General features: G+C 37.6%; 2 long non-coding RNA genes across 7 annotated transcripts in view; one reads left to right on the top strand and one right to left on the bottom strand.

Moving 5' to 3' along the window:
* The window catches only part of LOC125745369 (uncharacterized), a 61,729-nt gene that overhangs the window by 33,158 nt on the left and 14,535 nt on the right, over positions 1-14,036 (bottom strand). The window lies entirely within an intron of this gene.
* Positions 1-14,036, top strand: part of LOC125745365 (uncharacterized) — a 175,462-nt gene that overhangs the window by 161,114 nt on the left and 312 nt on the right. For 2 of the 6 annotated variants that reach the window (XR_007398650.1, XR_007398645.1), the window contains one exon: positions 6,554-10,761. This is a non-coding gene — a long non-coding RNA (uncharacterized LOC125745365). Of the gene's footprint in view, positions 1-6,553; positions 10,762-13,843 lie in introns of those variants that run through there. The other 4 variants (XR_007398648.1, XR_007398646.1, XR_007398649.1 and 1 more) reach the window with 4 other exon arrangements.

Below are 14,036 nucleotides of genomic sequence, written 5' to 3'. Positions count from 1 at the left end.
GAGCAATAAAAGTTGGAGTGCTGGCCTCCCTTGTTATCTGTGTGTGTTTAAGTGTGTCCGTGTGTGTGGGGTCACGAACCCCCCTTTGAGGCCTAGGCCGATGTGTGCCTCTCGTACCAGGGTAGGTCTTGTCTCAGGCCACCTGGAATTTAAGCTTTGTGATCTGTGCATGTGTGATCCTACACGCATCCTCTGTTGTTTCCTACATAAACCTCTACATGGACACTGTTACCACTTTCAAGGTCATACACAATTTCCCCAACCGCAAACCGCATGGATGAACAGGGAAGTTCAACAGCTCCTGAAGTCACGTGATGAGGCTTTCTGCACTGGCGGCCGAGAAGTCTACTAAACAGTCAAGTCCAACCTGAGGAGAGGCATCAGAGAGGCAAAGCGCTCCTGAATGACTATCTTCCAGTGGCCCTGACCCCCATTGTTTTGAAGTGGTTTGAGAAGCTGGTCTTAGCACACATCAAGAACAACATCCCTTCCTCCCTGGACCAACAGCAGTTTGCCTACAGGTCAAACAGGTCAGCTGAGGATGCCATTACCTTGGCCCTCCACACTGCCCTATCACACCTGGAGCAGCGGGACAGCTACGTACGGATGCTGTTTATCGACTACAGCTCCGCCTTTAACACCATCTCCCCCCATCAAGCTGGCCATAAACTGCACAACCTTGGACTGAACACATACCCGTGCAACTGGGTCTTGGACTTTCTGACCAACAGCCCACAGACAGTGCGCATGGGTAACCACACCTCCGCCTCCATCACTCTCAACAGAGGAGCACCTCAGGGCTGTGTGCTCAGCCCCCTCCTCTACTCCCTCTTCACACGACTGCGAACCCACCCATGATTCTAACCTCATACTTAAGTTTGCAGACAATACAACTGTGATAGGTCTGATCTCGAACAACAACCAGTCAGCCTACTGGGAAGAGGTCGAGAACCTGGAGCGCTGCAGCCAGGACAACAACCTCGCCCCTGAACTCAAAAAAGACAAAAGAACTGATCCCGGACTTCAGGAGACTGAAGCACGGGGACCACCACCCCATCAGCGTCGGTGGTGAGAAGGTGGAGGTGGTTCTGATCATTGATTGATTCCTCACGGTTCAGATCAGCTGTGACCTGTCATGGACCACAAACACTTCAGTCATGGCCAAAAAAAGGACTTCAGAGGCTCCACTTCCTGCGGAGCCTGAAGAAAGCACAAGAGCATTTTGATGCAATACCCCACATGTGCGATACCCATATTTATGTGCATTTAGACCACTGAAAACTGAATTTACTTACAAACTTACCAGTCCCTTATTTTGTTTATATATGTCATGCCCCGGTCGTCCGATCCTCCCATGTGCCACTCCCCCTCATCTACCTCGTGTGGAATCCCAGTGTTACCGACTGTTTCTCATTGTTAATTAGTCTGGTGAATTTAAGTCCGCGTTAGAATACGTTTCCCCAGTCCGGTCATTGACGTGTGTCCTTTGTGTGTGTGTAACAGTGGACATTTTGTTATTTCCACTTGCACTCCTGTGTCAGCCTAAGCTTTTCGTATACACTGACCTCTAGTAGTATCAGGTAGAACTGCTCGGCTCTCTCTCAGTTCCGGAGATTAAACCAGCGCATTGCTGATGGATCTCGAGCTGTGCTGCCCCGCGGAATCCCAGCTTTCTGCTGTTTTGTGCCAGGAGAATAAAATGGTTGCATGGTCCCACGTCCCCTCATTCTTTGAGTGAAAAAACCACAACGCAGACCTATGAGGGGTTACATGTGCGCGAGGTTCCTGATTTCTCTGCTTTAAAATAATACCCGTCTTCACCCGATCTCTGTACATACTTTATTCTCTGATTCTGATTCATGCCTCACAATCTATGTAATTGTAAATATACTGTGCAGCTGCTGGCGCGTTCCAAACTAAATCTCATTGTACTTACAATGTCAATAAAAACATTCATCCATCCATCTATCTATCTATCTATCTAGGCAGGCCAGTGTCACCTCGCCTCCATCCTTCCTGAAGTCAATGATGGCTTCCTTTGTCTTTGTGCTGTTTAGTGCCAAATTGTTTGCTGAACTCCAACCTGCCACTTTCTGGACCTCATCTCTGTAAGCTGACTCATAAGAACCAAAGAGATTTACAAATGAGAGGAGGCCATTCGGCCCATCAAGCTCCTTTGGGGAGAACTTAGCTAATAGCTCAGAGTTGTTAAAATCTTATCTAGCTCTGATTTTAAGGAACCCAGGGTTTTAGCTTGTGCTACACTAACAGGAAGACTATTCCATACTCTAACTACACGCTGTGCACATATCTCCACAGAGGCACAGCAAGATTACCACAGTCTCCCTGCACTCTACAAGACGGCCATTAAACTCGCAGTCGAAAATGCTCATCAAGGAACCCGTCAGCACATGAATTTCTATAACATCCAGGGCCGTCCAAAGGTAACTACTGAGAAAGTGTTTACAAAAGTGTGAAACTTTCACCATCTGCAAGCTGAACTAATGAATATCACATTGATTTTGATGTTTTAATTTCAATGCATATGATGCTTAATGTCTCTTCACAATGAAAGTGATGGTTTTATATCTCAGCCCTGGTCAATTTTACCTTCTCACAGTTTCCCTCTGAATCTGCTACATTCAAGTCTGTGACAGTTTGCCATTTTTTGGGTGATTGTTGTTTGTTATATTGCCTTTAAAACAGTTGTAGGCAATTTTGTATATAACATGTTTATGTGATTTAGATCAGCAGTGCAAACATTGACATTGAGATTCTCTTGAGAGCAACAAAATGTCCAAAGTCAACTGCAACAGACCATCGGGATGACTGCGTGTTTGTGACCAACAGGGTAAGTAATGAGTCACTGTGACTGTGAGCATTGGACATATCAGTTAGCAAATTAATTTAGGTTTGTGTTAACTTTTTTGATGCCCTGCGGGGGAAAGTTAGCCAACAATAAAGTAACAAATAGATAGGTGGCCTCAAACAGCCAGTTCCTTCACATTATTCTCAAATTTCAGTAGGCTTACAGGCTTAAAAGCTGGATTACCAGACAGAAACAAATGCTAATCATCTGAGGGGCGACCTGTAGATTTTTCCTCGAGCTATGAACCCTAGCTGGCCTTATTTAAAGAGCTGTGGGCTGTACTACAAAGCGGGTTTTACATACCCAGAGTTACCTCAATCGATCCGGGTTAACTAACTCTCATTGTTGAAATCAGCCTTAAATGGCGGCATGGTGTTTTGTGGTGAAAGGGCAGGACTTAACTCTTGTTTTAATTAGAAAGCCAGCAATTAAACCTGGTCAGAGCAGGGTAGATGTGCAGTGTGAATTACCCTTTAAATTTACCTCTTTAAATAGTGAACTACAGGACCACTTAGCTTGATCGGAGGACAGTATTTTAATACAGAGCAGTGTTCAGTTAAACGGGATTTGTTGTCAATACTTTTAGATGTACTTGCTTTGTATGATATAGCCTTATGGTGACCCTGCTTTGGAAGCTCTTTCCCCTAAAATTGATCTGTGTGATTAAACCCTGCAGTCCAGCAGCTCTGCCTTAAATCATTAGATATATCTTTACTACACCTTCTCTCACTGTATTTATTGCCCACCACTCTTTAAATACTGTTTTTGTGTGTCTGTGTGTTTTTGCAGCCATTCATTAACTGTAGAGTTTGCAGCAGACGGTCTGGTAATGATCTTACAGATCCATCAATTGACTGTGTACCAAACAAGAAAGTGAATCAAGTAACTGTAGAGAGTCTTAGCATTATGGAAATGTACCAGGTGTGTGAATTGTGTCTAAACATGTGGTTAAACTTTGTGTTTGTACATGCAAAAATTTGATCAGAGTACTGTTTATTAATGACAAAGTTACTTTTACTCTGAACAACAGTGGCAGCACCAGGGAAAAGCTTGGGGGCTTATGAAGAAATTTTCTATACAATTTAGACAGCACAGAATCATTAACCTACTTTAATGCATTTATTTATACAACCACACATTTCCCACATTTTGACATCAGTCATGCAGTGAAGATACAGTCTCTTTATTTCTTGACGCCAACCCTCCCCATTAATCCGGGCTTGGGACCGACACCTAGTTGAGCTGGCTTTCTCCCTTAAGTGGCTGGGTTAGGCTAAACTATATACATATTTATAAAGACTACAATAAATTTATAAAGACCTCCCTAAATATGTAGTCTAACAAAATGCAGTTTAAAGAAGGTAGCCTACCTGGTAAACAAAGAAATTAAAAGGCCCACAGCTTATAATCGGGTTATATCCAAGCAGTTTTTAAGAACGTAGCCTACAAGGCGAAATTGAATTACTTTCTGGACCAACAAACGCAACCAGGCATGAACATTATGCACCTTCCTAGTCTTGATGTATGTCGTCAGACGGATGAGGACGTTAGGCAGCCTTTAGATCCTACCCATCATGCACTGCAGTTTTTTGCAAATTCCTCAAATGGAAAACCATTAAATACCTGTTATATTACTTTATATTCATGTAATAAATATACAAATATCAATTAGTTGGAAATCAGCCAGACAGACATAATTACTACAAATGGTTTCCACTGAATCTGCGACTCTGAGTATTGCAGGCTTGGATGCAGTGCCGCACCATTTTGTAAGGCATGCACTGGCCAATCATGTAGCACTTCTCTCAGAAATATTAATGAGACATCACCTACCACCCTGCAAAAAAGAAATTTGCTGCCCGCCCACCCGCACACGAGCCAACATGGCTCTGGAGAAACAAGCGGCAAAAAAGGCTCGCATGCGGTCTTCCAAAGTTTGGGAATACTTCATCATGACACCTTTTCTGCGCCTCTACTGTAGCTGACGTTAATGACGCTGTTTCAGCCGTTTTATATTTTCTGTTTACTTATTCTGTCATGCAAGACTGAGACAAATTATCGTTTACGACTATTCTTACACACTGTAGCCTGACTTGCTGACTTAAGTAAGCTTAACTATAAGCTACCTTTGCTAGTGTTTGTGAAAAACATATTTGAATTACATACTGAAATATGTAAACACTATTGAACTATTAACTTAAGTCTAACATAGAAAATCCTACTGAATCTCTTAAGATTTTCCTTTTTTGTTAATGCACTAATGTTTAAGAAATGTCTTAATAAATTGAATTTCAGATTTGTGTGTGGGTGGGAGTGGGTGAATTGTATTAAATTCATACATTCATTCTTTTGGCTCGGACATTATTGACCTAAAACAAATTGAGGCATTGGGTAAGTGCTTAAATTAGCTACTAAATTGCAAAAAATATTCTAAATATCACATTTTCCATTCTTCGGTATAATTTTAACGAATCACCTATGCTGCCAAACATTACTACTATTAATTTCTCTTCTGTTGCGTACAAACTAAATGTAAAATAGTTAAAATCAGTACAAATTAAAGCACAAGAAATATACAGCATCACTGTAAGCCAATTAGCTCAATATAATGGAATTATCTGAAAACGCATAGATTGTCACAACCTCTTTAGAAAAGTCCAAAACACTCAGGTTTAAAACAGGTTTTAGTTCTTCTTTATGTGTACAGGACAGTGTGATGGTTCTGGTGGTGGGTGTGGCCGACGCTGCTCGCGATGTTTGGCTATGCTGCAGTCCCAGGGAGCGAGTTGGAACACAATTCCACCTTCAAGCTTAGGTGGAAAAACAGCACCGAGACCCAGCAGCAGGACAACTTCACTTGTCCAGCCAACCAGCCCTGCTTCATCATTGAAGTAAGCCCTGCGAGATGTACTTCTGCAGTGGATGTTATAGGGGAAAGAACATCCCCATCCTCACGTCTGCCGGAGTGCCCCCTCAAGTGGGTGTGTGACTTAACTCGATGGATGAATTGGACAGAATGTACTGTGACTAGAGGTCGACCGATATGGGGTTTTCAATAGCCGATGCCGATATTTAGGAGTCAGGGTAAGGTGATGGCCGATATATGCTGCTGATTTTTTTTGGCCGATAATTGGACGTTTTTCCCTTTATTTGGATGATAGAATATCACACTAATAATAACAAACGATAGACAAAAGATCTCAATTTAGCATTTATTGAATACTCAACTTATGAAACAATAACACATTTATAAACAATAAAAATAGCAGCATCAGAATCTCTATTAGTACACAATATAGCAGCAAACTCCTCATATCAGACGGTAGGAGAATTTGTAAACAAAACAAAAAGGAATGAGCATGTAATCTTCAGTTTTAATCCCGCTTCCAGTCCCTGAGTTTTCTCACCCCACCCATCCTTCACAGACATCAAACAGCAATTACTAAAACAGAAGGAAAAATGCAAAAGCACAAAAGAACTTGAAAACAATAACAAACTTATAAACAATAAAAATACCAGCATCAGAATCGCAATTAGTGCACAATATAGCAGCAAACTCCTCATATCTGGGGGAAGGAAAATTGGAAACAATACAAAAAGGAATGAGAACATCTTCAGTTTCAATCCCATTTCCAGTCCCTGAGTCTTCCTCATCCCACAAGCAGGCAAGGCATGTCACCCCAGGTGTGTGACAATTATTTTATATATATGTATATATATATTCCATCCACCATCCCTCCTTCACGGAGAACTGCGTTATTTTTATTGTCCATTGCGAAAAAAAACACAAAAAAAGAAGAAATATCTATATATATATATATATATATATATATATATATATACACATATATATATGGGTGTATCGAGACTAGATGGTCAGGTTGGATAACTAATGTGCACTAAACTTCGGGGATCAGGCACGGCATGTCACCCCAGGTGTGTGAAAATTATTTTATATATATATGTATATATATATATATTCCATCCACCATCCCTCCTTCACGGAGAACTGCGCTATTTTTATTGTCCATTGCGAAAAAAAACACAAAAAAGAAGAAATATGTATATATATATATATATACACATATATATATGGGTGTATCGAGACTAGATGGTCAGGTTGGATAACTAAGGTGCACTAAAATTGGGGGAGCAGGCAAGGCATGTCACCCCAGGTGTGTGACAATTACTTTATATATATGTATATATATAGTCCATCCACCATCCCTCCTTTACGGAGAACTGCGTTATTTTTATTGTCCATTGCGAAAAAAAAAACACAAAAAAAGAAGAAATATGTATATATATATATATATACACATATATATATGGGTGTATCGAGACTAGATGGTCAGGTTGGATAACTAAGGTGCACTAAAATTGGGGGAGCAGGCAAGGCATGTCACCCCAGGTGAGTGACAATTATTTTATATATATGTATATATATATTCCATCCACCATCCCTCCTTCACGGAGAACTGCGTTATTTTTATTGTCCATTGCGAAAAAAAACACAAAAAAGAAGAAATATCTATATATATATATATATATATATATATATATATATATATATATATATATATATATATATATATATACATATATATATGGGTGTATCGAGACTAGATGGTCAGGTTGGATAACTAAGGTGCACTAAACTTGGGGGAGCAGGCATGGCATGTCACCCCAGGTGTGTGACAATTATTTTATATATATGTATATATATATTCCATCCACCATCCCTCCTTCACGGAGAACTGCGTTATTTTTATTGTCCATTGCGAAAAAAAAACACAAAAAACGAAGAAATATCTATATATATATATATATACATATATACACATATATATATGGGTGTATCGAGACTAGATGGTCAGTATGGATAACTAAGGTGCACTAAAATTGGGGGAGCAGGCAAGGCATGTCACCCCAGGTGTGTGACAAATATTTTATATATATGTATATATATTCCCTCCACCGCCCCTCCTTTAAGGAGGACTGCTTAATTTTAAATGTCCATTGCGAAAAAAAAAAAAGAAGAAATATCTATATATATATATATACATATATATATATGGGTGTATCGAGACTAGATGGTCAGGTTGGATAACTAAGGTGCACTAAACTTGGGGGAGCAGGCACGGCATGTCACCCCAGGTGTGTGAAAATTATTTGATATATATATGTATATATATATATTCCATCCACCATCCCTCCTTCACGGAGAACTGCGTTATTTTTATTGTCCATTGCGAAAAAAAAACACAAAAAAAGAAGAAATATCTATATATATATATATATATATATATATATATATATATACACATATATATATGGGTGTATCGAGACTAGATGGTCAGTATGGATAACTAAGGTGCACTAAAATTGGGGGAGCAGGCAAGGCATGTCGCCCCAGTTGTGTGACAATTACTTTATATATATCTATATATATAGTCCATCCACCATCCCTCCTTTACGGAGAACTGCGTTATTTTTATTGTCCATTGCGAAAAAAAAAAGAAGAAATATCTATATATATATATACACATATATATATATGGGTGTATCGAGACTAGATGGTCAGGTTGGATAACTAAGGTGCACTAAACTTGGGGGAGCAGGCACGGCATGTCACCCCAGGTGTGTGAAAATTATTTGATATATATATGTATATATATATATTCCATCCACCATCCCTCCTTCACGGAGAACTGCGTTATTTTTATTGTCCATTGCGAAAAAAAACACAAAAAAGAAAAAATATCTATATATATATATACACATATGTATATGGGTGTATCGAGACTAGATGGTCAGGTTGGATAACTAAGGTGCACTAAACTTGGGGGAGCAGGCATGGCATGTCACCCCAGGTGTGTGAAAATTATTTTATATATATGTATATATATATTCCATCCACCATCCCTCCTTCACGGAGAACTGCGTTATTTTTATTGTCCATTGCGAAAAAAAACACAAAAAAGAAAAAATATCTATATATATATATACACATATGTATATGGGTGTATCGAGACTAGATGGTCAGGTTGGATAACTAAGGTGCACTAAAATTGGGGGAGCAGGCAAGGCATGTCACCCCAGGTGTGTGACAATTATTTTATATATATGTATATATATATTCCATCCACCATCCCTCCTTCACGGAGAACTGCGTTATTTTTATTGTCCATTGCGAAAAAAAACACAAAAAAGAAAAAATATCTATATATATATACACATATGTATATGGGTGTATCGAGACTAGATGGTCAGGTTGGATAACTAAGGTGCACTAAAATTGGGGGAGCAGGCAAGGCATGTCACCCCAGGTGTGTGACAATTATTTTATATATATGTATATATATATTCCATCCACCATCCCTCCTTCACGGAGAACTGCGTTATTTTTATTGTCCATTGCGAAAAAAAACACAAAAAAAGAAGAAATATCTATATATATATATATATATATATATATATACACATATATATATGGGTGTATCGAGACTAGATGGTCAGGTTGGATAACTAAGGTGCACTAAACTTGGGGGAGCAGGCATGGCATGTCACCCCAGGTGTGTGACAAATATTTTATATATATGTATATATATATTCCATCCACCATCCCTCCTTCACGGAGAACTGCGTTATTTTTATTGTCCATTGCGGAAAAAAAACACAAAAAAAGAAGAAATATCTATATATATATATATATATATATATATATATATATATATATATATATACACATATATATATCGGTGTATCGAGACTAGATGGTCAGTATGGATAACTAAGGTGCACTAAAATTGGGGGAGCAGGCAAGGCATGTCACCCCAGGTGTGTGACAAATATTTTATATATATGTATATATATTCCCTCCACCACCCCTCCTTTAAGGAGGACTGCTTAATTTTAAATGTCCATTGCGAAAAAAAAAACAAAAAAAAAATCTATATATATACATATAAATGGGTGTATCGAGACTAGATGGTCAGGTTGGATAACTAAGGTGCACTAAACTTGGGGGAGCAGGCACGGCATGTCACCCCAGGTGTGTGAAAATTATTTGATATATATATGTATATATATATATTCCATCCACCATCCCTCCTTCACGGAGAACTGCGTTATTTTTATTGTCCATTGCAAAAAAAAACACAAAAAAAAGAAGAAATATCTATATATATATATATATATATATATATATACACATATATATATGGGTGTATCGAGACTAGATGGTCAGGTTGGATAACTAAGGTGCACTAAAATTGGGGGAGCAGGCAAGGCATGTCACCCCAGGTGTGTGACAATTATTTTATATATATGTATATATATATTCCATCCACCATCCCTCCTTCACGGAGAACTGCGTTATTTTTATTGTCCATTGCGAAAAAAAACACAAAAAAGAAAAAATATCTATATATATATACACATATGTATATGGGTGTATCGAGACTAGATGGTCAGGTTGGATAACTAAGGTGCACTAAAATTGGGGGAGCAGGCAAGGCATGTCACCCCAGGTGTGTGACAATTATTTTATATATATGTATATATATATTCCATCCACCATCCCTCCTTCACGGAGAACTGCGTTATTTTTATTGTCCATTGCAAAAAAAAACACAAAAAAAAGAAGAAATATCTATATATATATATATATATATATATATATATATATATATATATACACATATATATATGGGTGTATCGAGACTAGATGGTCAGGTTGGATAACTAAGGTGCACTAAAATTGGGGCAGCAGGCAAGGCATGTCACCCCAGGTGTGTGACAATTACTTTATATATATGTATATATATAGTCCATCCACCATCCCTCCTTTACGGAGAACTGCGTTATTTTTATTGTCCATTGCGAAAAAAAAAAAAGAAGAAATATCTATATATATATATATACACATATATATATATGGGTGTATCGAGACTAGATGGTCAGGTTGGATAACTAAGGTGCACTAAAATTGGGGGAGCAGGCAAGGCATGTCACCCCAGGTGTGTGACAATAATTTTATATATATGTATATATATATTCCATCCACCATCCCTCCTTCACGGAGAACTGTGTTATTTTTATTTTCCATTGCGAAAAAAAAAAACAAAAAAAAAATCTATATATATATACATATAAATGGGTGTATCGAGACTAGATGGTAAGTATGGACAACTAAGGTGCACTAAAACTGGGGGAGCAGGCAAGGCATGTCGCCCCAATTGTGTGACAATTACTTTATATATATGTATATATATAGTCCATCCACCATCCCTCCTTTACGGAGAACTGCGTTATTTTTATTGTCCATTTCGAAAAAAAAAAAGAAGAAATATCTATATATATATATACACATATATATATGGGTGTATCGAGACTAGATGGTCAGGTTGGATAACTAAGGTGCACTAAAATTGGGGGAGCAGGCAAGGCATGTCACCCCAGGTGTGTGACAATAATTTTATATATATGTATATATATATTCCATCCACCATCCCTCCTTCACGGAGAACTGCGTTATTTTTATTTTCCATTGCGAAAAAAAAAAACAAAAAAAAAATCTATATATATATACATATAAATGGGTGTATCGAGACTACATGGTCAGGTTGGACAACTAAGGTGCACTAAAACTGGGGGAGCAGGCAAGGCATGTCGCCCCAATTGTGTGACAATTACTTTATATATATGTATATATATAGTCCATCCACCATCCCTCCTTTACGGAGAACTGCGTTATTTTTATTGTCCATTTCGAAAAAAAAAAAGAAGAAATATCTATATATATATATATACATATAAATGGGTGTATCGAGACTAGATGGTAAGTATGGACAACTAAGGTGCACTAAAACTGGGGGAGCAGGCAAGGCATGTCGCCCCAATTGTGTGACAATTACTTTATATATATGTATATATATAGTCCATCCACCATCCCTCCTTTACGGAGAACTGCGTTATTTTTATTGTCCATTTCGAAAAAAAAAAAGAAGAAATATCTATATATATATATACACATATATATATGGGTGTATCGAGACTAGATGGTCAGGTTGGATAACTAAGGTGCACTAAAATTGGGGGAGCAGGCAAGGCATGTCACCCCAGGTGTGTGACAATAATTTTATATATATGTATATATATATTCCATCCACCATCCCTCCTTCACGGAGAACTGCGTTATTTTTATTTTCCATTGCGAAAAAAAAAAACAAAAAAAAAAATCTATATATATATACATATAAATGGGTGTATCGAGACTACATGGTCAGGTTGGACAACTAAGGTGCACTAAAACTGGGGGAGCAGGCAAGGCATGTCGCCCCAATTGTGTGACAATTACTTTATATATATGTATATATATAGTCCATCCACCATCCCTCCTTTACGGAGAACTGCGTTATTTTTATTGTCCATTTCGAAAAAAAAAAAGAAGAAATATCTATATATATATATACACATATATATATGGGTGTATCGAGACTAGATGGTCAGGTTGGATAACTAAGGTGCACTAAAATTGGGGGAGCAGGCAAGGCATGTCACCCCAGGTGTGTGACAATTACTTTATATATATGTATATATATATTCCATCCACCATCCCTCCTTCACGGAGAACTGCGTTATTTTTATTGTCCATTGCGAAAAAAAAAACACAAAAAAAGAAGAAATATCTATATATATATATATATATACACATATATATATGGGTGTATCGAGACTAGATGGTCAGGTTGGATAACTAAGATGCACTAAACTTGGGGGAGCAGGCAAGGCATGTCGCCCCAGTTGTGTGACAATTACTTTATATATATGTATATATATATTCCATCCACCATCCCTCCTTCACGGAGAACTGCGTTATTTTTATTGTCCATTGCGAAAAAAAACACAAAAAAAGAAGAAATATCTATATATATATATCTATATATATATATATATACACATATATATATGGGTGTATCGAGACTAGATAGTCAGGTTGGATAACTAAGGTGCACTAAACTTGGGGGAGCAGGCATGGCATGTCACCCCAGGTGTGTGACAATTATTTTATATATATGTATATATATATTCCATCCACCATCCCTCCTTCACGGAGAACTGCGTTATTTTTATTGTCCATTGCGGAAAAAAAACACAAAAAAAGAAGAAATATCTATATATATATATATATATATATATATATATATATATATATACACATATATATATCGGTGTATCGAGACTAGATGGTCAGTATGGATAAATAAGGTGCACTAAAATTGGGGGAGCAGGCAAGGCATGTCACCCCAGGTGTGTGACAAATATTTTATATATATGTATATATATTCCCTCCACCACCCCTCCTTTAAGGAGGACTGCTTAATTTTAAATGTCCATTGCGAAAAAAAAACAAAAAAAAAATCTATATATATACATATAAATGGGTGTATCGAGACTAGATGGTAAGTATGGACAACTAAGGTGCACTAAAACTGGGGGAGCAGGCAAGGCATGTCGCCCCAATTGTGTGACAATTACTTTATATATATGTATATATATAGTCCATCCAACATCCCTCCTTTACGGAGAACTGCGTTATTTTTATTGTCCATTGCGAAAAAAAAAAAGAAGAAATATCTATATATATATATATATACACATATATATATGGGTGTATCGAGACTAGATGGTCAGGTTGGATAACTAAGGTGCACTAAAATTGGGGGAGCAGGCAAGGCATGTCACCCCAGGTGTGTGACAATAATTTTATATATATGTATATATATATTCCATCCACCATCCCTCCTTCACGGAGAACTGCGTTATTTTTATTTTCCATTGCGAAAAAAAAAAAACAAAAAAAAAATCTATATATATATACATATAAATGGGTGTATCGAGACTACATGGTCAGGTTGGATAACTAAGGTGCACTAAACTTGGGGGAGCAGGCATGGCATGTCACCCCAGGTGTGTGACAATTATTTTATATATATGTATATATATATTCCATCCACCATCCCTCCTTCACGGAGAACTGCGTTATTTTTATTGTCCATTGCAAAAAAAAACACAAAAAAAGAAGAAATATCTATATATATATATATATATATATATATATATATATATATATATATATATATATATATATATATATATATAT

This window comes from Brienomyrus brachyistius, chromosome 6, assembly GCF_023856365.1.
Source record: "Brienomyrus brachyistius isolate T26 chromosome 6, BBRACH_0.4, whole genome shotgun sequence".
Taxonomy (NCBI): Eukaryota; Metazoa; Chordata; class Actinopteri; order Osteoglossiformes; family Mormyridae; genus Brienomyrus; species Brienomyrus brachyistius.
This window is presented reverse-complemented; position numbering and strand designations above follow the sequence as displayed.